At 37.1% G+C, this 24,819-nt stretch overlaps 1 protein-coding gene across 2 annotated transcripts in view; it reads right to left on the bottom strand.

The window, feature by feature from the left end:
* The window catches only part of LOC149803077 (FMRFamide receptor-like), a 318,116-nt gene extending 299,067 nt beyond the window's left edge, over window positions 1–19,049 (bottom strand). For both annotated transcript variants that reach the window (XR_016420133.1, XM_089952652.1), the window contains exon 1: window positions 18,887–19,049. The gene's annotated coding sequence lies outside the window, so the exon portion shown is untranslated. The remainder of the gene's footprint in view (window positions 1–18,886) is intronic.
* Between the last annotated feature and the right edge of the window lie 5,770 nt (window positions 19,050–24,819).

Here is a 24,819-nt window from a genome sequence, read left to right as displayed (position 1 = left end):
GCAGGTCTTATTTGGACACGGTCAACATTGCTATAAAAGGAGATCTGGGACATAATATTCCATTCACCAAAGGAAAAGTCACGGTGAAACTCCATTTTCGAAAACGGTTCTCTCACGACTCGTAAGTCATGTATCCAGTCTACCGAGGCTTTGCTCGACAGCGAGGACACGGTTTAGGAGATATGTTGAAATCGGCGTTTCGTTCGGTGGCTCCGGTGTTGAAACCGATGGTGACACGCGGATTGCACGCCTTGACAGATGCGGCACTGACACAAAGCAAAGAATTTCTCCAAAATGTCATCATCGACAAACAAAACCCCAAAGAAGCTTTCATGAGGGCAGGCAAAAATGTCTTGCTGCAAACAGGTAAGGACCTTTTGGGCCGACGAGAGACACCTATAAATGCCCTGCACGCTGCTGAGTCAGGCATTCAGCAAGGACAAGGCAGAAAGAGACGACGAAGAAAACACCCTTTCACCAGACTTCACACTTCTAAAGCTAGAAAGACAAAGAAAAGAAGAACCGTTCGAGACTTAGACGTTTTCGATTATTGAGAAAGAGAAAAAAATGATGCACCGAGAGTCTTGTGCTTGTTCCAAGTCGGAACTGGATCTGTTTGCCATGCCCCCCACCATGATGACCATGCAAGAATCCCAGTGGGTGGAATTTCATCCCGTCTCCTCTTTGACGGATTCAGCTCCCATCGAGTTTGAAATCAAAGGACAGCCCGAAGATTACATCGATCTGAATAGCAGTTACTTGTACTTGAAAGTCAAAGTAACCGAAGTGGACGGTGACGCTCTCATTAATACGTCCAGAGTAGCTCCCGTGAACAATTTCATGCATTCATTGTTCAGTGGAGTGGACTTGTCTTTGAAGAACAAACTGGTCAGCAGCAGCATGGATACTTACCCTTACCGAACGTACCTGGAAAATCTCTTGACGTACGGAAAAGAAGCCAAAAGCACTCATCTGGATGCTTGCGTGGTATGGAAGCCTGACGCATTAGGTGCAAAGTTCGACAGCACTACAACTGATGTGGATGCTCAAAATTTATCGGGATTTATAGAACGACGAAAGAAAATTGCACTAAGTCGTAGTTTAGAACTGATGGATCGTTTGCATTTGGACATGTGGTTACAAGAAAAGTATTTTCTGAACGGAGTGGATGTCCGCCTGAGACTCAATCGCAGCAGTGCCGCTTTCCATCTGTTGTCTAATGCTAACGATTACAAAACTGTCATCCAAGAAGCCAGACTCTACGTGCGACGTGTGGAAGTGTTACCTAAAGTAGGAAACGACGTCAGTCAGACGTTGAGCAGAACGACCGCCAAGTATCCGATCCGACGCGTGGAAGTGAAAACCTTCACCATTCCCAGGGGACAGCGATCCGTGATCGAAGATCATCTGTTCCAATGACAGCTACCCAAACGTTTGATCCTTGGTATCGTCGAGAATACAGCCTTCAACGGAGCTGTCGATAAAAATCCTTTCCACTTTCAACACTTTGGCGTGTCCAAGATCGAAGTCAGTCGCGATGGTAAGACCTTGTGTACCCGACCCTTTGAAACTAAGTTTGGTGACGAAAAGAATTATTTGAGGTCGTACTTGTCGCTGTACGAAGCCACCGGTCAGTTAGGAACCAACACCAGTCACGGTATTTCGTACGACGATTATGCAGGAGGCTACGCTTTGTGGGCTTTTGATTTCACTCCAGACCAAGGCAGCGACGAACGACATTTTAACCCTATAAAATCTGGCCAGATTCGAGTGGAAATTCAGTTTGCAAACCGAGACCCTGAAGTAACGGTGAACGTCATCCTGTATGCAGAATTCGATAATACGATAGAAATCAACAGTTTGAGAGAAGTCATTCTAGATTATTAGAAGCCATGGAAGACTGTTACCCCTCTTTACCTAGTGGAGAAACTTTGGAGATGAAATGTGAGGAGATTGTGGAAGAAGAAGAAAAATCCCAAGACGAAGAAGTTATCATGATGAAGTCAAGATGGCCAGAACAAGAAGCCCATTTAGTCTCCTGTTTTGCTACATTCCTGGCAGATATAATGAAAGAATTGATCAAGGAAGAGTGCTATGGATGTCACAACGATCATCCCAGTCAAATTCAACACGATAGATGTCTGATGTTGAGTCAAAAAAAAAAAATTGGACGAATATCTGGACAAAGCTTGGGGTCTCATCGAGATAGAATTCGTGTTGAACGAGTGGTATAAAGGCTTGGATAAACATTCTTCTCCTCCATTAACGTCTCTGGAGTGCCGTCGCATCGAATCTCTCTTGGACCAGAGTAAGAAGTCGGAGCCAAACGCCTTTTACTTGTCAGACATTTTCAAGCAAAATGTCAGGATCGAATTGATCACTTATCATTACCTGTGAAGAAGAAGAAAAAAACCACACAAATCAATGGATACCTGGGAACTTTATTACCTTTTGAACCACAGTTCGTACACGGCTTCTTGGAATCCTGTCGTCTGTACTAACGATGAACTCCCTCATCGCAAACCTCAAGACCATCTGGCTTATGTGATCAACACGGATGACAGTCATCTCCCAGGAACCCACTGGGTAGCCGTCTACTTTCCTCAAGAAGGATGTGTGGAATATTTCGATTCCTATGGATTGCCTCCTTTGGAAGACGATATCATTGACTTTATGAGAAGAAATGCTCAGACCACCCGATTCAATAATGTGAAATTACAAGGCACAGATTCCTTGGTGTGTGGACAATATTGTGTGTATTTTCTGCATCATCGCAGCCTGGGCTATTCCTTAGAACATTTAGTGACTCATTTTGATCCTCGTTCTTCTTCTAGAAACGATGTGAAGGTAGGTCAATGGTTTTGTGACCATTATGCTTATCTTTTGTCTCAAGCTAGGAAACGTAGTGTCCATCAATGGCCTAATGACTTCCAACAGTGGAAATCACAATTTCATTCACAACGTTGTCAGCCCTGTCCAAAACAATGTGTTAGTTGAAAAAAATGTTTGTCATTTGAAAAAATGTTTGATGTTATATTGTTGGATTATTGTTAAAAATGTTAGAGTTGTGTTAGTGTTAAGTGATTTTGAATAAAAATGTTGTGTTTTGAAGAAAAAAATGCCTTTGTGGTTTGTTTGACTATAGGAATCTTGATTCATGCTCTTTGACTTCTTACTATCCCTCTCATGACACTCATTGAACGTTCCGGCTCGAAAACCGTATAGGGATGTTTTCCTTCACGTCCGCGCTTTGACTTTAAAAACCGGGGAAGTTTCCAGTCTAATCATAAGTAATAAATAGAATTTATACAGGAAAAACCAAGTTGGCTAACAGCTACGGAAAACACATAGGACCAAAACCTCACAACACAAACTGTTTCTACTGTCGGGTGCCTGAAGATCTGCACCACATATTTAACATATGCTACAGATTAAAGAAAGAAAACGAAATTTTCAAAACTGAACAAAATAAACTAGGATCGCCGAGTACATATCCAGAATTCCTTAATAGCACGAACCCCAATTTAAAAACCACATACAACAACATCATAACTTTCCTTAAAAAAAACTGAAATATATACAAAAATTTAAATACAAATCATAAATAAATAATTAAGCAATATACCCTTTTAGACCAATAGCAGGAACTAGGATTCGGTTCTCCCGAACTCTCCATTTATGAGAGGCGAGTGTGATCGACGAGAGAATCTAATCCGAAACCAGCTAAGCAACGAAATTAATTAAATTACACTAATAAATACTTTCATAAAATATATATCAAATTTAGACCAATGGCGAAGACAAGGATTCGGTTTCCCTGAACTCTCCATTTATGAGAGGCGGGTGTGATCGACGAGGAAATCTAATCCGAAATTAGCCAAAAGTATTACAAAATAAATACAATGATGAAACAAGTGCCAAATTCTGACCAGTAGAAAAAACTCAATTTTTATCAAAACAAGCCCACTGACTGATAAAACTATACAAATAAATAGCGTAAATTAAAAAACACCAACTATAAATAAGTAACTAGTTCAAATACCAGGAAGGAATATACAGGGGGTAGGTTGTATAAAAAACAACCCTTCTCCACTTCTCTTAACATACTACTCTCCTAACACCCTAACTAACAGCTCCAAAAGTCTATCTTCTACATAGGTGACAGCTAAGACAAAAACTAGATATAACCATATAATCCCAAAATAGAACGTATAAGGTGGTCGCAAGAATAGACCATCAGGGATCCCCGTATTAAGACCCTAAAGTTACACATATAAGGTAGTCGAAAAAACCCAACGACTATCAGGCCCGGCGGCACAACGCTGCAAATATAACAAATATATAGAATGCTACCCCAAAAATTACTCGTATAAGGTAGTCAAATAACCCAATGACTATCAGGGCCAGCAGCACAAGGCTGCAACCAAAATTTACAACATGAAAAATAGGACCCAAAAATCAATTACTGAATAAGATGAAAAAAACACCAACTCCATCCAGGGCCAGCAGCACAAGGCTGCAAAACCACCCGACAAAAATGCTGTCACCTAGAAGCTAACATCGACCTCAATAGACTCTATCTCTCTTAAAAACAGCACAGAGATTTTTATTATTCAAATTCCAAAGACGGAAATTTAGAACAAAGTATCCTGGATCGGAAAAACCCTGCTAACCTGTGGCAAGACAACTCTGCCCGAGCCCGACCACTTTCACCCTTTGCCACGGACAGACATCAAAACCCATACGTGCAGTGCACGCATCATAAATTAAAAATGCGAACTAGATCGGGTCCAATCCCACTAGTCTCTAATCAATGCAAATGAATGACAGAGTGTGTGCTGGGTCCAATCCCACTCAACCAAAAACATAGGCCTTACAATCAGATCGATGTGTACACAAAAGTACCTCGACCTGACGGCCCAATCAATTAGTGTTCTGTGAACACAGAAATGCCTGGAGGAAGTGGCTCCATTCCTTCCCCCAAGGAGTAATCAATTAGGTGCCTGTGGCATCATAAACCAGTGGTACATGCTCAATGCGAGCGCACACCATTATAATTCAACTCAACAACAACAACAACAACAGTCTAACCATCCATTGTTGACTCATCCTCCGACGAAGATGTGCTCCAAACTAGCTAAGCTAAACGAAGCCTACGTGAATTTGCATAGGGTCAGACACAGCCTGATACCGAAGCCTGAAGAGATAGAGAATTAGAGAATGTTAAAAGTCACTGAAGACCTGATAGAAGAGCTCTTCAGAGAAGAAGTGAACAGGGAGAAAAAGAAGAATGGACAGAGAAGTACAGACTTCAGAAACAGCAGAGAGAGCAGCAACAGCAATAACAGCAGCAGCAGGAACCTGAACCTGACAGAGGCTTTGTCGATTGTCGTATCGACACCAACGAGTTTTTCTTCTCTTTCCGAAGAAGCAGACCTATCGTCAGAAAGTCTATCGTCAGAGGACGTCACATTCTTAGAAACTAAAAGATCGCCCTAGCTTCAACTTCGCACACAAAAAACAGCCCTTTTCAGAGCTACCCCAATCTCAAGAAAAGAAATAACAATCGATTTGCCAATGTGTGTATGTAGAGTAGTGTTAATATAAACACTGACTCTTTTCTAGTGTGATTGTATGTGTTTGTGTTTGTAAGCACTCACGTACGTTTGTGTGGATAGTAGATAATGATAATGTTTTTTTGATGTTTGACGTGTAGTAGATTGGGGGTTTGTTTATTGCTGCTCCGCGTATGTGGATAGTATATTATTTTTAATGAAATTTTTTAAAAATAGTAATGGGTAGTAAAAAAGTGAGTGAGTGTTTCTTTTAGGTCCGCGCGTTGTTTGGTTATGATCTAGGTAAGATAAATTTTGTTTTAGGGGATGTTTTCCTTCACGTCCGCGCTTTAACTATAAATTGAAAATCGCTTGGCAGTCTAGCTACCCTGTTCATTCGTTAACAAGACAATGAATACCAGAATAAGCAAACTTCTTGAACTCCAGATACATCTGGAATATGCCAGGCGCCTGTTAAATGAACTGGCGGCGGAGGCCATAGTAGAAGAGGCAAGGATAAAGAAAGGAGAGGAGGAGAGAAGACAGAGGGAAGAGGAGGAAAAGAAAATAGGAGAGAGGATGTCGTACAATATTCCAGAGACAGAGGATTGGGGTGCTGAAGCCAATCATCCTCCCTCTGCGCTCCCAGTCAAAAGAAGAGTGAAAGGAGGCTGGAGTCCGAGATGTGTGTGTGGTGCCAGACCTGGAAGGTGCCATCATTAACCAGGTGCCCTGGAGTTCTTAAAAAACAAAAAACAGCCCTTTTCAGGGCTACCCAAAACCTTTAGAAAAGAAATAGTAATAGATTTGCCAATGTGTGTATGTAGAGTAGTGTGAATATAAACACTGACTCTTTTTTCCTAGTGTGAGTGTATGTGTTTGTGTTTGTAAGCGCTTAAGTTGGTTTAGGTGGATAGTAGATTTGGGTTTCATTTTAATGCTTTGCGTGTGTGAATAGTAGATTTGGGGTTTGTTTGTTGCTGCTTCACGTATGTGGATAGTAGATAATATGAAATGAGAAAAGTAGGGGATGTTTTCCTTCACGTCCACGCTTTTCGTATAAGAACCCACAGTGTTCGTCGTTCGCACCATTCTAAGGAATAAACAAAGAAGATGGAGGTGACAAAATTATTTAACGATTTGAGACATAGCTATCTTTGGATCATGGATGGGACTTATGTAGTAGAAAGATTGAATAAGGAAGCAAGATTTGAAGGTAGCCTGAACAATGTGAAGAGTCTTGGAGTAGCAAAAGATCTAATGGGGGAATGATTGAGGAAGAAGTAGAAAGAATCAGAGGATTCATTGACCCATCTTACGTGAGAGTAGGTACTTTAAAGGAAGCCTTGGATCATGTCATTGAAGTCAGGAGCTTCCTAGAAAATAGCTTTTATTGGACTGACTGGTGGTACGTAAAGTGGGGTTTTAACCAGTTGATAAAAGCAGAAGAACTAATTAGAGAGGTAATGAAAGTAGAAGTGATATAGATAAAAGAAAAATGGAGCAAAGAGAGAAAGGAAGAAGAAAATAAGAAGAAGAAATTAGAGTTTGAAAGATTGAATAACAACTGGATGAAGATCCAACAGAAATTCAGAGATATTGGTCATCCTGACTGGATAACAGAAACTGAAAAGAGGAAGAAGAAAGGAATAATGGAAAAAGTGAGGACTTGGTGGAAGAAGTGGAGGAGTTAGAAGAAGAAGAAACCCAAAGGCCCTTTTCAGGGCCACTCCAATCTCTCGAAAAGAGATAGACTTTCAATTGCCTACCCCTTTTTTATATTTTTTTTATTTTTTAAAAAAACAAAAAAAAAATATTCCATGTTAAATTTCCCTTGTCCCTAAAATTGCTTTTTTCTGCCATGTTAAATTTCCCTTGTCCCTAGACAAGCCCAAAATCTATTCCCATGTTAATTCCCATTGTCGCTAAAGTGGCCCAGGGGTTTTCGTAATGTTAAATTTCCCATTGTCGCCAAGTGGCCCAGGGGTGTTTTTAATGCTAATTTCCATCGTCGCTAAAGTGGCCCCTTTCACTACTCCGGTGTCAAAAGTGTACGCAGATATGTTCCGGAAAGATTTGCATGCAGAAAAATAAATTTACAATTTTAATGAACAGGTGACGTCAGACCCAGATATCGTCCATCATTATCAACACAGACATGGGGGGAGATCAACTGAACTACCCTACGATAAGCATCCTATATAAACGCTGATAATCACAAAAGTTTTCATATAAAATTATTGCGTATTACATTTTACTTTCTACAGTCTCACATGGTTTTCCTTCATATAACATTCACTTGTATATTTTTTATTATTTAATAAACGTAACCCCACCCCACCTCCACAGCCGATGAAAAGATACTTTCATGTTGTTACTTACCTAACTGTTAAGGGACGGCCATATAGTTTATCTCCCAACGATGGGAGGCTATAGCGGTCGAGAAGAGGCTTGAACCAATCGGGTAACGCTGAAGCGATACAACCTCACCGAATCGCACAAATCAAATACAAGAATTGTCTTTTCGCGTATTATTGTATGTGTTGAGGATTTATATATGTACCTTTATGCCATGTTCTCGTTATTTTCATATCATTAGTTTGTATGTTGTAACTCATCAACTAAAGATGGAAAGAAAATAATGATAATGCTAATACAGAGTCGAGGTCGTGGTTAATCTAAATTTTAAACAGTACTTCGTTTTATTCGAAATTGCAATACTGTTCTACATGAGATTATTTACGGCAGATTCATCACGTGGAACGTAATACTAAATATAGCAGATGGAGCGTTTCCAGGACATAATTTTAACCCTCGAACCGTAAATAAAACTTACTATAGATACGGATCCGGTTGTTTCGCATCAGCACCCCCTCCTTCCTCCCTGAATCTAACTCTATGTACCTGTTATACGTCTGTGTTTTAGCAACAAGTGTGTGTGTAATATAAATATGTAGATATTTCACCATTAGTAATCCATTCGGTACATTTAGACAGGCACGTGAACTCGAGTGTTACATTTATAAGTTTATAAATGTGTCATTAAGTAATATGTTTCAAGAGTGTCATAAAGTCATGAAGTGCAGTAAACTTAACACAGATTTAGCAGATCCCAATCGATCAGCGGCCGCTAATCATGGCAATCAATACTACTGTACCACCATTGTACCAGTCTGCTATGCAAAGCAGTTATGACAGACTGTCCAAATATGGGCTCGAAGGGAAAGCCATCGCCGCCCAAAATATGAAATTAAAATAAAAGAAGTAAATTTCTAATAACGCAAGAAAAGCTGTAAACAAGTATGCTTGTACAATGGTACAATTAAAGCTCAGACAATAATAGCAATGCTCAAATAAAACGGACAAGACACAAATGAAAAAGACAAGCAATACATGATGTAAATAGCGGAATAAAACATCCTAAGAAAAAATTGATCACGACTGAAAGAGACTTAAATCGAATGAAACAAAATAGCATGCAATGAACCACGTAACACTCACGCAAGACAAAAGAAGTGTCAAATGAAATGAATACAATGGAATGAGCAAATAGAATAATCACTTACAGAACCACATGTCAATCGAATATAAATATCAACAGAAACGACCAAAACATGAGTGAAGCAATGAGTGTCGAAATAAAAATTTTACTTATTTGAATAATTTCGATGCGACCGTAATCGGGTCTGAGAATTACATGTACGCAGCACTCAGACCAAGTCACAAGAACAGAAATACCCGGTGTACTGATATATTTCTAGATACACTCACTGTAAACAAAACTACATGTTATAGGATCTTCGTTGGAGGTAATTCATCTGTAATGATCAAGTATATTAAATATCAAAACAAAAACGGACTTTCCACGTGCATTCATTCCAATAAAAATGTGTAGGTCACAAAACATTTATCGACTTACACGCTAACTGTAACGTCTTGACTTCACACACGTTTTACGAAGTTGCGGTATTCTCTGTGTGAAGGTAACATATTGGACAATCCAAAATGCATCCATAAATCTGGGGGTGTAGGAAATTACATTCCCCTCTCACTTGACTGTCATTGAAAAGAATCAGATGATGTGTTCAGACTCAGAATTAATAAGGATCTCTTTTCAGTGTTGCTGATATTTTCTCTCGAAAGTTTTGATTCTGATGACACTTTTCACCATGTATATACCAAAGTGGTGACGCTTTTAAGTCGAGCCTAATTTGATACCAATGTACTCGCTTAGAAATCGAGTCCAGTTTCATACCGACTTACTCGCTCATAAGTCTAGTCTTATTGCAAACAGCACAGACCCAGATTTTCTCTTGCATAATACACCATCAGATATGGGTCTTATGTATTTTGTTAGGAATAATCAGTAAAACAAACAATAAAGACGCCGATCTACTCTCAGATAATGCACCAGCCCATCAGGTTCTATGTTGGTTGCAGTTGGACTCACCCTACAAGCGACTACATACGGTTATTCTTCATCTATGATACACAAATAATCCAGTTAAAAAAAGAATTAGGAAGACTCTATACTAAACAATGAGGGTAATATTGAAATGTATTAAAAGCAACTAACAATCTTTATATTTAAGTAGGCAGGTGCACCGAAATATAGGAATATTTTCGTTCCGATATATTTCTGTGGTTGTCTTTTCAATAGAATCATTTAGTTTTCTAATGAATATCAATAACCTCAGTAGCTTAGAAACAAGCCTCACTTGGAAACAGACGGACATTCAAGACTCGTCTTTGAAGCCAAACTGGAAACATCACAAAAAGATATCAACTTTGTCAATATCATTAATTATGCCAAAATTGCAAAATCTGAAAAGGTAACAAACATGCACAGCTAAATATTAGTGGAATAAATAAACGAACTTATTAATGATATATGCAGTTTAGTTTTGAAATTATTGACTGTGCCGAAAAACATTCGAAAATAATACGGGTATACCTGATTGTAGTGATAATGGCAATAAATGCTTAAATAAAGTTCGGCGTGGCCATCATTGTCAAGATGCATGACGAAAACAGTTAAGCTAGGAATATATACGACATAATCCCCTGTCAGTAAAAACAAAATTAATCTTTTAAAGGAACGTAAAAACTACAAACAAACAATATATTTTCGCATCAATAAATTGGATCAACCTGAAACAAAAACACACTTAGAAAACTTAGAAGTAAAAATCAATAAATATTTTTGGAGGATTATCGACAGTTTTGAAAACAAATGCGATGAATAAATCATTATATATATATATATATATATATATATATATATATATATATATATATATATATATATATATATATATATATATATATATATGACATGCTGTTGTCAGAAAACAGTGTAGTTTTTTTCCAAAATATTTTGTAGCATTAGACAATGAGACAGTCTCTAACCGGCATTGCTCTTGTTATTTCTTTACACTCCGAAAATCTTTCTTGCAAGAAAATAAATATAAAGGAGTGAATATAGATTTGTACGTTTGTTGTATGCAGACGATGCTGTATCGTTCGGGACTCGTGCAGGTTCTTTCCAAAACGATCTGAAGGCTATTTGAGTGCATGTCAAACTATCGAAACTTAATTTTCTTTCAACCAACAAAATACTACATAAAACCAAGAGAACAAATAATGACAGCTGGTTTCGTTAGGATTACAGTACGAATTCTCTCTCTCTCTCTCATACAACACATACAAACAATTAAGAAACACAGTCATTAACGCAGCAGTGTTTTTCAATTATGACAATGTACAATTAATATAAGTACAAGATGATTTTTTCTCTCTCTCTCTCTCTCTCGTGTCTGGCATAAACTCTTGGGTGTTATAGGTGGGTGGTTTCCATGTGCTTTAGTTTAGTGGACACACCTTTCTCGAGGAATAATAAATAGCAAAGCATCAGGCAGAAGAGCGGCTCTTATCTTAATTCTAAACGCTTCAAACTCTAGCTGGATTCAAAACAGTCTTGTTGAAAACAGTGACCCACGCCACGGGGTTCCCCAAGTTGCGTCACACGGGTTTGAGTCAGGGAAACTGCTTAAGTTGTAAATGGTCTTGGAGGGATATCGGTGGCATGTACGTTTAAACATAAACATCTCGTTTACTGTTGATCGCATCAGTATAACGCGTCAGACATTGCATCAATCAGGCTAATAATGATGGATCTGATATAGGGGTTCAGGTCTGCCTTTAAACGGACAAAAACAAAGCTTTTGTCATTTGGTACACGTAAAACTGATCGACTTTAAATTAAACTATGTGATATTTTTAGGTACCCTGGTTGGATTTTGTTTTGGGTATTTTTTGTTTCTTCTAAAACACCGTAGATTCGTTAAAGCTATAAAATGCAGCATTAAACAAGTGAAACTGGTACGTCGTTAGTGGTTTGCGATTACACCTTTTTCTGAGGATTATATTGTCTTTTTTAATTGATGACTGTGAGGACTGGAGATTTCAAAATACTCAATTAATCGAAAACGTTCACACTGAATTCCAAAAGGCATAATAAAACACAGGAAATGTATAATATTGTATATGCTGTATTCAGAATTGGGTAGAAAACCAATGAATATGAACGTTAATTATCGCTTGACTGGTTTCATGATCTCCGTTTTAACTGAACAAAAAAAAAAAGTTGCTTAAATAATATGGTCAATAATATATATGGGCAATAATATATATGGGCAATAATATATGACAGATAAATAGGAGGTTGTGAAAGTGATAGATCATTTACATGAATTTTGATAAATGATTTGACTATTTTTATATTTTGGCTGACTCGCAAAAGATAACTTTATCCCATTCATGCCAACAATTTCAGACAAATGAGCACATATAAAATATTATATTTATCACATGACGATAAATATGATATCGATTTTACCTGATAAAACTGCAGAATACCATTTTAAAATGTCTATACATATCTCATGCAAAGGTCACACTGGATAGTTTCGTATTTTGATACCTCCCTAATTGTTAAGGTAGAAGGCATGAACCTAATTATCATAAGCCTAGCATTTATAAATTCACACAGAAGCTAAATCTGTAATGTGGTTTAGATTTACTTTGAGTTAGGCTTGAAAATGTGTTGGCTTGTTTGGTGACTGCTTGTCACAGTTAGACTAGCATTGGAGATCAAATGCGTAACTTTCGCTGCAAATGAACAGCCGACTTGGCACATGTATTTTTTGTATGTCTGCTACAGAGGTAAATATCTGAAAATGGAGATATTTGAGGAATGATGAAAAGTATGCTATTTTGTTATAGTTTTCATGCATAAGACACATACTGATTCTTTTAGCTGCCTTGTCACAGGAGAATATTCAAAATAGCTCTTTGCTGTCAAAAATGAATGCAAAAAAAAAGAGGGGTTGATGGCTTTGTTGGTTGAATATAAAAGCCACCAGTTGTATAAGGAATTAACCTGATTGCGAAGTCAAACTCTGACATGCATGCTCTCTATAAAAATCATTAGTTTGTTTTTATTTGCATCTTCAGTGTACAATTATTCTCGTTTTTCTGCAAAAGGTCATTGTCGGATGAAAATTCACCGATAAACTGTCCAGTGAGACCAAAAGGTGGAATGAGACCAACCTTTTTCGCCCTATTTGTATTGATATGCAATTGCTACTAATTTATTCTAGAAAGACTTACTCCCCTTGAGTACTCCTCATAAAAGAGGAAAGACCTTTTTTAAATTAAAAGCAGATTACTGTCAAAATATTCATTCTAGTACTGTAAATGATCGTTTTCTAATTTTACTGAACTTCGAAAACAGTAATTTTATTTATTTTTTTCAAACTCATTGTTACAATGTTGATTCCTGTTGTTTGGATTTAATTTATATATTTAAATCTCTGTTTATGGGGTATGGACAAATATAATGATGTCACAAATGAAAAAGGTCTGGTATACATCCAATCAGAGAATCAGCTATATATATATATATATATATATATATATATATATATATATATATATATATATATATATATATATATATATATATATCGGACCTACAGGGTTTGCCCTATTGTCAGGAAACAGACCTGAAATACCTTTCCCTTCATTGACGTCATAACGTCATTTACATGTACGGCATTTCTAGCGTCATGAAGTGTTTTTAAAATGTCGAATATATGTAATCCATGATACGGATGTAGAAACTTTAATACTATGTGTAATAATTATATGATAAATGTAATTATGTCACCCAGTCGTAGAGATTGAAGAAGTCAATAACATTTCTAATGACGTTTGACTCTGACTAGAATTGAAACTCCTTCGATCAAAGAAGGGCCTGTAAGACTGAAAGGTATCGGATGTTGGGGTTGGGTGGGGTGGGGTGTAACATTTAATGAAGGGGCTTTTGATAGTAAACTAAGAAAGAAGTAAACAAGAATGAAATTGGTACTTCAAAACCGTACCAAGGAGGACGCGAGTGATCTATACATGAAATATGAAATGAATCCATATGAAAGATTTTACTCTTCTTTCACGTTTTACTTTTATTATTGAATGGAAATTGCAAGGTCTGTGCTAATAGTAAACCATCTGTAAATTCTGTTAAATGATATCTTGCTTTTTCCGATTGTACATTATATAATCCAAAGCCTTGGCATAGCCAGCTTATCAAAAAACAGATTATGTCGTTACTTCCGCTATTCATTTGTTATGCGTGTTAACATAAGTGATAAATATGAACGCACTCATGACATTGCCTGACCATGCATGCAACCATGTCTATAAACCTCTTCTACAAGTGAGAAAGGCGTCTAGTGCACTTTGTAATATGAGAGAGAGAGAGAGAGAGAGAGAGTAATACACGGAATGTATCCCATGGTCCCCTTCACAACAAATGACTATTGCTCTGAAATTAGCTGATTAAAACTGCTTTACTCTTTGGATAGTACATTACTAATGTCAAAACGCAAGGTCTACAACAAAGCGCCTCTGAATTATAATCTATTTTAGACGGGGAAACTCCTGCGTACGACTAAGCGTGACCTTCTTAAAAAGCAATTTTCGGCCTATTTACATTGAATACAATCGTAAGCTCACGATTTCGGACATTCTGAATCGGATAGAATAACCTAATTTAAATCTAAATGCATGAAAATGTCTAAAACAGTGCTCATTGAATCATCGCCCCCAATTTGTTCTGTTAACATTAATAGTAGCATCTAATGCAAATTTGCACAAACCTCTTTTGAACTGATACATTTATGTGACCGATATATTTACGCATAAACACAAAATGCATGTATGACTGAAGAAGGATGTATATGACAAATAAGATCCATTTATTTGACGTATAGTATTGATTGTTTCTTTTTGATAATGCATCATAATTTTACGTCTCCGCCGGACCACCAACCTCTCTAGTATGCATGCACTGTAAGAGGAACGGCGACAATCTGTGTGTGTGTGTGTGTGTAAGAGAGAGATATTTGCATGTTTTAACATCGCTTGAACAATTTTCAGTCATATCCCTACGATGTCTGCAGTGTTGCAGTGTATAGTGATGTGTAGCACTGGGGAATCATGCCGCAGACATGTAACACATTGTCCCCCCACCTCAGTCACATTATCCTGACACCAGACTCACCAGTCCTAACACTAAACTCTTAATGCTAAGTCCCAAGCAAGGAAATTACTAGTACCATTTTTATAAGTCTTTGGAATGAATTAGCCGGGGTTCGAACCCACGACCCCCGCATTTGAGGAGGACGCTCTAACAATTTAGAGAACCGGTGTGGTCAGGAGACACTGCATTTTTACTTCATGAGCGACTGGTACACTCCACAGATTTATAACAAAATAATTCAGATTAAAATTATACCTTGCATCAAATTACAAAAGACAGTGAAATGTAGTCGGTGCACGATTCTATTTACACCATGCGTGTGTGGTACACCATTCTGCAATTATGGTACACCTTTCTTAATCTAGGTGAGAAAGTCGAACAAGGAAGTACTCTTTTTCTCAAGACCCCCCCCCCCCAATACCCGTATGTAAAAAACACGTCTAATAAAGAGGACAATATTCATTGACCTTTCAGAGCTGACGATTATCTTCATGCCTACTTATGCAACCTTTGCATGTTCATAGAAGTTTAGTCATATTTTTTAACGAGTTCAGTAGTAAAGCATTTTCAGCCACCTTCTGGTGATAGAAATATAAGTTGATCTTAAAATATGTGAGTGTACATGAATTGTCTTGCACTCGCAATTTTCCTCAATGGAAAAACAGGTAAAATATTTTGATCTATAATTTATATGACATAGCTTTTGTAGAAAATCACTCGTAAAAACATAAAAAATCAATGACCATCCTGAAATTTACTGTCAAATTACAAATCAACAGTATTCGTCTAATGCAAGGTTGAGCTGTAATTAAACACCAAAGATTTAAGTGTGACTGTCGCAATGCATGTATACAAGTTCAGTTGAACATTTCAAAATACAACCAAAATTATTTTTTTTTCTGCCGTTTACATTGTGTATAATTTCAGTTACGTATTCGATAAAGAAGATAAGGGCCCCTAAAGATATTTAATTTGATAAATTGGCTTAAGTGACTATATTGTTATAAACGTCTTAATAGAAAAACTTTGGTCCCCACAGCTCACGAAGCCCTAACAATTTACAATAGACACTTCATTATTGACTGCTTATAAATCTTACGCTGCATTCTTTTCACAGTCATGTGATATTTAGTCCTTGTTACTGTCTAGTGCTCGTTTTTTTTTTCAGTGTTTTATTTTTTACGTAGTTGAGTCCAATACATGAATGTACTGTATGGTCTATGTTTGATGTAAACCTGGATGAATGCAGTTGTAAATTTTGTGAAAGCTAGCAATGCATGTACACAATTTGTTCTACCGATTCGTCTCTAGCGAAACGAATGTCCTCTTTAGTAACGGACAGGGGCTGAGGGTAGGTAGGGGTGGGGTTGATACGCAATATCAGAAAAAGCAAATGGCATGCGTAAATATCTGCGTTTCCTGCATACACATACCATCCAACACCGGCAAAATTTTAAACCTCATAGTTACATAATAGGAAATTTATATTTCCATTGATGTTGCTGTTGTGGTTTGAACGCCATTTTTCAGCACATGATCTGCTGTCTATGGCGGCTATTCTATTCGGTGAAGGAAGAACAATGGACAATCCCTGGAGGAACCACCGACTCAGGTGAGGATACTGGCAAGCTTTCTCAAATACCCACGTTGGCCGAGGTCGAGAATCAAACCAACGCGGACAGGAACGGTAAAGGCTAGCATCTTAGGTCACTCGGCCCATCTCTATTTCCATCGAAATATACCTTCTATAACAACAACATCGGGGTGTTACGCTGATTATATATATATATATATATATATATATATATATATATATATATATATATATATATATATATATACAGGCCCTGACAAAAGTTGGCGTCGGTTATTTTTGATTTGGACAAACACTGCAAACACTTCTGATCAACCACAGAAAGCTACTTTTCAGGATTTAGAAACGCAGAAATTAACAAAATAAAAAATAATTCCCTCAAAGAACATCAAAACTTAAGCAATGTTTTATGGCTTTTAGACATACCCTTATCGTATCTTACGTCGTTTCATCCATGTGTCGTTTCAGCCATCATGCATTAATGTATAATATTGTCATAATTCATTTCCTATTTCACAGAGCAAAAAAGACCGAACTTTTAAAGTTCACGACAATTAGAAATTCAAAAAAATGTAATAACTATGTTCCTTATGGTTCTTCCCCCCAAAATCCCCTTATTTTCGTTTTTACTTACATGCTTAATATATGTGTTGATTGTGCATGGATCGTATATCGTGCATGTTTTCCTGTTTTGGAGCTTAGATTTATCTCTGCTACCCAGTGCCGGATTATCCTAGTAGCAAAAGTAGCATATGTAACGGGCCCCGCACTTTCAAGGGCTCCACGCAAAATGATTTGAAGCTATCAATTACCAACATGTAAAAATATATGTGTTTTAATATTTATGTGGGTTTCTTTTAAATTTAGGGCCCCTTTATAACATATGCTACAGGCCCCGCACTAGCTTCATCCGGCACTGCTGCTACCTCTCCTAAACCCCACTCCCAATGAAAATTAAAACGTTCACCAACTGAACAAAGTTTCAGAGCAGTGGTAGCTCTGTTAGAAAAGCGTGACACTCGCAATCTAACGATCGCGAGTTTGATTTCCTCCTCTGCCAGTCAGTGTCAGCTGCCTCTGTGTCCTTGAAAAGGCACATAGCTCCTGTTTCCTTGGTATGGTGTAGCCAAAGATGTGTTAAAAAGTGCCTTTACAACCAATCAAGCAACCAACAATTGAACAATTATATATTTAGCAATTCTACGTGGTGGTATGTCTGTATCATGAATATCTGTTAACATGACAACTGCAATAGATGAAACTTTACCAAGGTGATCACTGATCAACAAGAATGCCATCGCCTACAGGAGTCTATTTCTAGTAGCCGATAATACTCAAATTTGGTATTTACGGAGGATTGATGATCAAGGCTACCGCAGTCTATTTGGAGTAACTGATCATAGACAGATGTGGGTATCGAGGATTGATGGCCAAGGCTATCGCAGTCTATATCGAGTAACTGATTATAGACAGATTTGGTAGGTATGGAAGAATGATGGCACAAGCAATCAGAGTGAAAAGGCTTGCAAAGTGAAGAGGCCTGACAACAGACTGGTGCGGACAGGATCCGTTTCCCACTAGCTGTGAGCACACGACCAAACCATCACGTGCAGCCACCGTTACTTGAATATATTCAGCATCAAAATGCAGCAACATTTAAGATTTCATAAAGGTGGCGTGGAAAAAAAGCGTTATAAATCTAGATGCAATAAAGTTAAGGATCACGAGGACGTGAAAATCAAAGGGATGGAAAAGCAAACGTCACTCAAGCGAAAAACGTGCATGGTGAATAAATCTCGTGGAGATGTATCCATATACTATTTTTTATACGTGTAAGTGAAATAGGTTAAAAGATATTGAGGGCGTAATAAACGAACAGTTGAAAATAAAAAAGTCACTGAAGCATGGTTTACGTGAGTTGCTGTGCCTTTCAATGCATCCACAGATAAATTTTCTTTAGTGTAGAAAAAAGAGGGTCCAGATTAGTAAGGGTGTAGCAAACACTCAAACGTACGAATTAACACACAAACTAACGAAACAATAACGGTATATCACTTCGCACCTTCATTAATGATGAGATAAATAGAAGACTTCCTAGCTATATACAGTAAAGTGAAACAAATACTTACATACCTGAACTGCGGATACTTTTCAGCAAATTGAATTAGTATTCCTACATCATTAGGAAATAACTTACGACTCATAAAGTACTTTACTCAAGTCACAGTGTCCTTAGCACATGTCTTAATAAATCGTAGAAATTACCCACTGGAGAATTTAACTCAGTAAGCTAAACTGTCGATGTATGTAACACAGGAGACGAGCGATGTAAAAATGACAGTCAAGCGTGATAGTTGAGACTGCCTACGCCAACAGTGAACAATGACTTTCCGCCTCGTAACCTTCTTACCCTAGGGCTTCTGGTGACATCTTCACAAACGTGAATACGACGCGACATTTTATTTCCTTTTTACCGCTTTACATGGATCGAATATACTAAATAAACTATTAAAATATATAACAGCTACTTTTTAAGAGTTATGCGTGTCTATTGTTTTAAAAAGATAATGATTACAAAGCAGGACTCACTATCAGCTTTTCAATGCTTTCGTGGGGTCAAGGCACGCTCATTCTCTTTTTATATTACTCAGTCGTTCAAAATCACAGAGCACTTGACCTGCAAAAATTACAAAATACAAACACCTAAGAAAGTGCCACTCTATGATAATATACAACTCGTTTTTATACAGTTCCTAATGTTAAAGGCCAGGATCCAAAACTGGTCAGTTCTTAGAAAGTAATTGTTGCCTTTTGGCTCTAATTCGTCGAGTTGTTGCAAATGAGTTGAGGGTTAAGTATTAAGAAAAGATCAATCTCGTGGTGTTGAAAATAATAGCGTAATGTTTTCTTTATGTAGCCATTTACCAGTGAAATATGATCTATCAGGTGTGAAGATTCATTAATACAGTTAGCGTGTCAGGTAGTTTCAGATATTTAATAGACAGAGCTCGATAAGAAGTGAATTACCCAGTAGTATCATAATAGAGGATTTTGGATTTATGTTACTGACCTTGGCCAAAACCTTCTACCCTCCCCTCCAATGACTTTGTCCTCACGTCACTCACGAGTGGTGCATGAAAGTCCACGCTAGAAACTGCCAAGCGAAGTTTCTGAGAGTGGAAAGCCATGTTTGTTAGAAGACTTTAACATAGATCAGTAACGAAATACACCTGTACAATAGTACTGCTTGATTATGAAATATTACGAGTGATGATTATGGTTCCAAATCTCGAAGCAATACGAGTGAAGCTCCATATGTGAAGTTCTTATGAGGAGCTGAGGCACGTTGGCAAATATTTACTCGATATTTACTGTCTGTAAATCAGGGTCGTTACTGCCCCTGGTCCGTATCTGTGTTCGGAGTCAATAATATAAGCAAGTAAACTGATTATTCTTCAAGACGAGCAAAACCTTTTCGATTGGCTTTTTGTGTGACTCAGTTACTGACAGTTTTGTTGATATCAATGGATTTTCTTTATGGTTGTTCAGCTTGTCGAAGAGCTGGAATGCTATAAACACGCAATGACGTGCGCTAACACCTTGCTGAATACTTATTTACTATGAGAATTCTGACGATGATTTGCTTCTCGCAAGAAATAAAATAGAATAGCCAGATGCCATAAATGATATTAAATGTGCATCTGTAACACTAATGGACTCATTGATGGCATCCAAAGTGTGATTTTTTTAATAAAGCAACATTACTCCCACAAAGGACTGTACACATCAGCTCTATACTGACTACAGTATACGTCATAGTCTTCTATTTTGAATGTTTTTTCGTCGGGACTCGAACCCGAATTCATTACTAGGACTTCTAAAATTTAATTCGTGGATTATTTTTGTATTACTTTTGGATTTGATTCTTAAAACGGTAAGTTCTTATTTTTTTCTTCATTTTTACAATGTTTAATATAGGGAAATAAATTATTTGTTAAATTTTTCAGAGCTTGTTCTTTTCACTCTTTCTTTTGGTACTATTTATTAGGGCCTAAACAGGTAAAAAAAATAAATTGGACACTCGTCCTTGGATTTTGAATTTTGGCTAAAATAATTCAGAAAACATTGTTTTTTGAAATTTGAATTCCCCTAGTTTTTGAAATCTTTTGTGAAATCGGCAAGCTTTTTCTAAAATGTCATCAGAAGTGGAAACCTTTCTTTCAAGCCCTACCCAGGACCATTTAGACCTTTTCAAAAAAAGATGAATTAATTCAACTTGCCAAAAATATGATCTTTCTGAGGTAAAGGCTTCCTTAACGAAGCAAGAAATAAAAATTATTGTGGTCCAGTAATTGGTAGAAAAGAATGTATTTTATAAAAGTGTTTTGGTTTCGATCAGTAAGTCTGTATCAGACTCTCACATAAAAGTAAAGGAATTAGAATTAAAATACAAGATGGAATTGGAGTTGAAGAAGCTGGAACTTCAGAAAGATAAAGAAGAAAAATAAAGGCAAATGCAGTTGAAACTGGAGAAAGAGAAAGAATAAATGAAATTGGAAAAAGAGAAACAGCAAATGCATTTACAATCGGAAGATATAAAGAAAGAAAAATGCAGTTACAAAACAAAATACAGTTGCAGAAAGAGCAAATGCATTTACAATCGGAGAAAGAGGAGAGACGGACAGGAAAGAGAGAAAGAAAAACAAATGCAAATGCAATTAGATAATGAAGACAGAGAAAAAGAGAGAGAGAAGAAGAAAAGAGGGAATATCAATTTAGAATAAAAGAAATGGAGCTGGCAAGTGAAAAGCATATACCTACTTCAAATACAAATTTAAGTTTTGATTTTGCAAAGAATATCAGGTTAGTGCCCCCTTTTAGAGAAAAAGATGTAGACAAATATTTTCCTTATTTTGAAAGAGTTGCTTAACATTTGAAATGGCCAAGGGAGCATTAGACTCAATTATTACAATGTGTACTCACTGGTAAAGCTAGTGATATTTACTGTTCACTGTCAGTTCAACAAAGTGGTTACTATGATACGGTTAAAGAATGCATCTTAAGGAGTTATGAGTTAGTCCCCGAAGCTTATGGACAGAAATTCAGAAACTATAAAAAAGAAGCTGAACAAACTCGTGTCGAATTTGCGAGAGAAAAAGAACAGTTATTTGATAGATGGTGCTTAGCCAAGAAGGTTGAACAAGATTATGAAAGTCTCAAACAACTTGTATTACTTAAAGAGTTCAAGAACTGTGTCCATATTGACATTAAGACTTATCTTGACGAGCATCAGATCGAAACCTTGGAAAATGCAGCTCGTGCTGCTGATGAGTATTCTTTAACTCATAAATTTCCTTTTTGTAAACAAGACTTCCACTCAACAGTCTTCTGGCAGAAAAGTATTTCAGCCAAATACAAGCCCTTCTAAATCTCAAACTGGCACAGCTTTTAAAAATCAAGCTTCAGATAAGCTTGACTCAAGATCCTTGTCTCTTCCTACGTGTACCTATTGCAAGAAGAACTCGTTATTTCTGATTGATACAAATTGAAAAATAGGCATCGCAATCAAGACAGACATATTCCGAATTATCTTATTTTGAAGAGGTCAAGGTCACGGTCATATATTCAAAGCAATACATTTGTTGGGTCTAATAAACCCAAGTCTGATTTTATTATGGAGAATTATGAACCATTCATATTGAAGGGTTCTATATCTCTCTTGGGTGATTCGGCCAATCATATCTCTATTAAATCTTTAAGGGACACAGGAGCTTTAATTTTCAGGTACATTGCTTTTCTCTGAGACGTCTTCTTCTAATGAGAGTGTTCTTATTTAGGGAGCAGAGTGCGGCTTTGTTAATGTTCCTCTCCATTGTGTAAATTTGTCATCAGGCTTTGTCTCAGGACCAGTGTAAGTCGGAACAGTGTCTGTTTTACCCGTTGAGGGCATTCATTTATTACTAGGCAACGACCTAGCTAGAGACACGGTTGTGGTAATCCACTTGTAACCGACAAGCCTTGCTTGGATCAGAAAGTCAAGCCAATTGAAAAAGAATTCCCTGATTTATTCCCAGCTGGTGCAGTTACCAGAGCAATGGCAAAGAAAACTCTTGTGCATGATGTTGATAAGGAAAGTATTCCTTTAACTGACACATGTATTGGTCAGGCTTTCAATGAGGACACTTTCAATCCTTCTTTAGATCAATCAGAAGGTATTGATCACATTGATTCTCTTTCAACGACCCATTCTCTTTATTCTAATCAGGGTGACAAACGACAATTACTTGTCGTCGGACAGGAAGAAGATCCTGAGATCTCCTGTTTGTTTCAAAGGGGCATTAGTGAAACTAAAGCCACTGAAGTTCATGTCTGTTATTTCATTAAAAATGGAATTCCTGTGAAAAAATGAACACCTCCCGAGGTACTTGCTGGTGACATAAGGTCAGCAAACTATCAAACTGTAGTTCCAAAACCTTACAGACAGGAAATACTTAGTCTGGCCCATGCAATTGTTTTGGGTGGCCATTTTGAGAATAATAAGACTTATCACAAGATCTTGACTCATTTTTATTGGCCAAAATTAAAACTTGCAAGAATACAATTAAATTAAATCAAATATACGTAACACTTCCCTCCATAAAGAAAAAGAAAGATTAATACAATAAAACGTTCTTTTTACCATAGATTAAGTATGCTTGACGTTAAAATAACTCTTGTAAATTACACACAGTGTACATGAAGTAACTTATTGTTATACACGGGAAAATGCATCCGCTATTAAATTATCTTTCTCCTTGATGTTCGTAAAGTCAATATCATATTCTTGTAAAAACAATATCCACCTCATTAGTCTTTGGTTTTTATTTGTCATTTTGCCGATGAAAATAAGAGGGTTGTGGTCACTAAACACAATAATAAAAGAAGGGGCTGAACTAATGTAAATGTTGTAATGCCATTATCAAAGCCAAACATTCCTTCTCGATTGCTGAATAATTTCTTTGGTGCTTATCGAATTTCTTAGTAAAATAGCACACCGAATCATCCATACCATTATCGTCTTCTGGCATCAAAACTGCTCCGACCCCAGCATCACTTGTATCATCAGACAGGTTAAATGATTAGCTGAATTTGGAACTGTTAGAACTGTCGCGCTATTAGGTATGGATTTTATCTTGTCAAACGCCTCCTAACATTTTGTCAGTCCAAAGGAACTTGCTTTCTTACTCAATAAATATGTCAGGGGTTCAGCAATTATATAAAAATTGGAACAAAATTTCCGATAGTATCAGGCCATACCTAAAAATCGCATCAGTTGCTTTTAATTTAGAGGCACAGGGAATTCAGAGATAGTCTTGGCCTTAGAGTCTTTTGGTTTAGCTTGTCCATGTTCCACGATATGTCCCAGAAAAGTTACAGAACTCACTTTTGGGTAAATTAATTGTCACAGGTGCATCTGTCAGTCTGTCATAGAATTTCCAAATTTTGCTAAATGTTCTTTCCAGGTGTCGTTGTAGATGATGACATCATCGATGTAAGCATCAGAATTATATAGACAGAGGTAATCACATTTATGAGACGTTGAAAGTTACTTAGCGACCCTTTCGTCCCAAACGGCATTACTTTATATTGAGAAAGTCCATCTGGAGTCATGAATGCTGAAATTTCCTTTGCTTTTTCCGTTAGTGAAATTTGCCAAAATCCTTTCAGAAGGTCAAACTTGGTGGCATACTTGACAATTCTGTTCTTACCAATACAGTCATCGATTTTTGATAATAGAAATGAATCTGTTTTCCTCACACAATTCACCTTCCTATGATCACTGCACATACGGAAAGTTTTATCTGGTTTTGGAACAAGTATGCATGATGAACTCCAGGCACTTTTACTGGCCTCTATAAAAATCATTCTCCAGCAAATACTGAATTTCTTTTTTCAAGTATTCTTGTTTGAGAGGGTTCATCTTGTACGGTTGTTGTTTCACAGGTTTGGAATTTACAATTTCAACATCATGGAAAATTGTGCTCGTTCTTCTAGCAACATCTGGAAATAAGTGCTCATATTAAAAT

This window comes from Sinohyriopsis cumingii, chromosome 3 (genome assembly GCF_028554795.1).
Source record: "Sinohyriopsis cumingii isolate HCF-2022 chromosome 3, ASM2855479v2, whole genome shotgun sequence".
Classification (NCBI taxonomy): Eukaryota; Metazoa; Mollusca; class Bivalvia; order Unionida; family Unionidae; genus Sinohyriopsis; species Sinohyriopsis cumingii.
The sequence above is the reverse complement of the archived record's forward strand: the minus strand, read 5'-3'. Positions and strand labels throughout refer to the sequence as shown.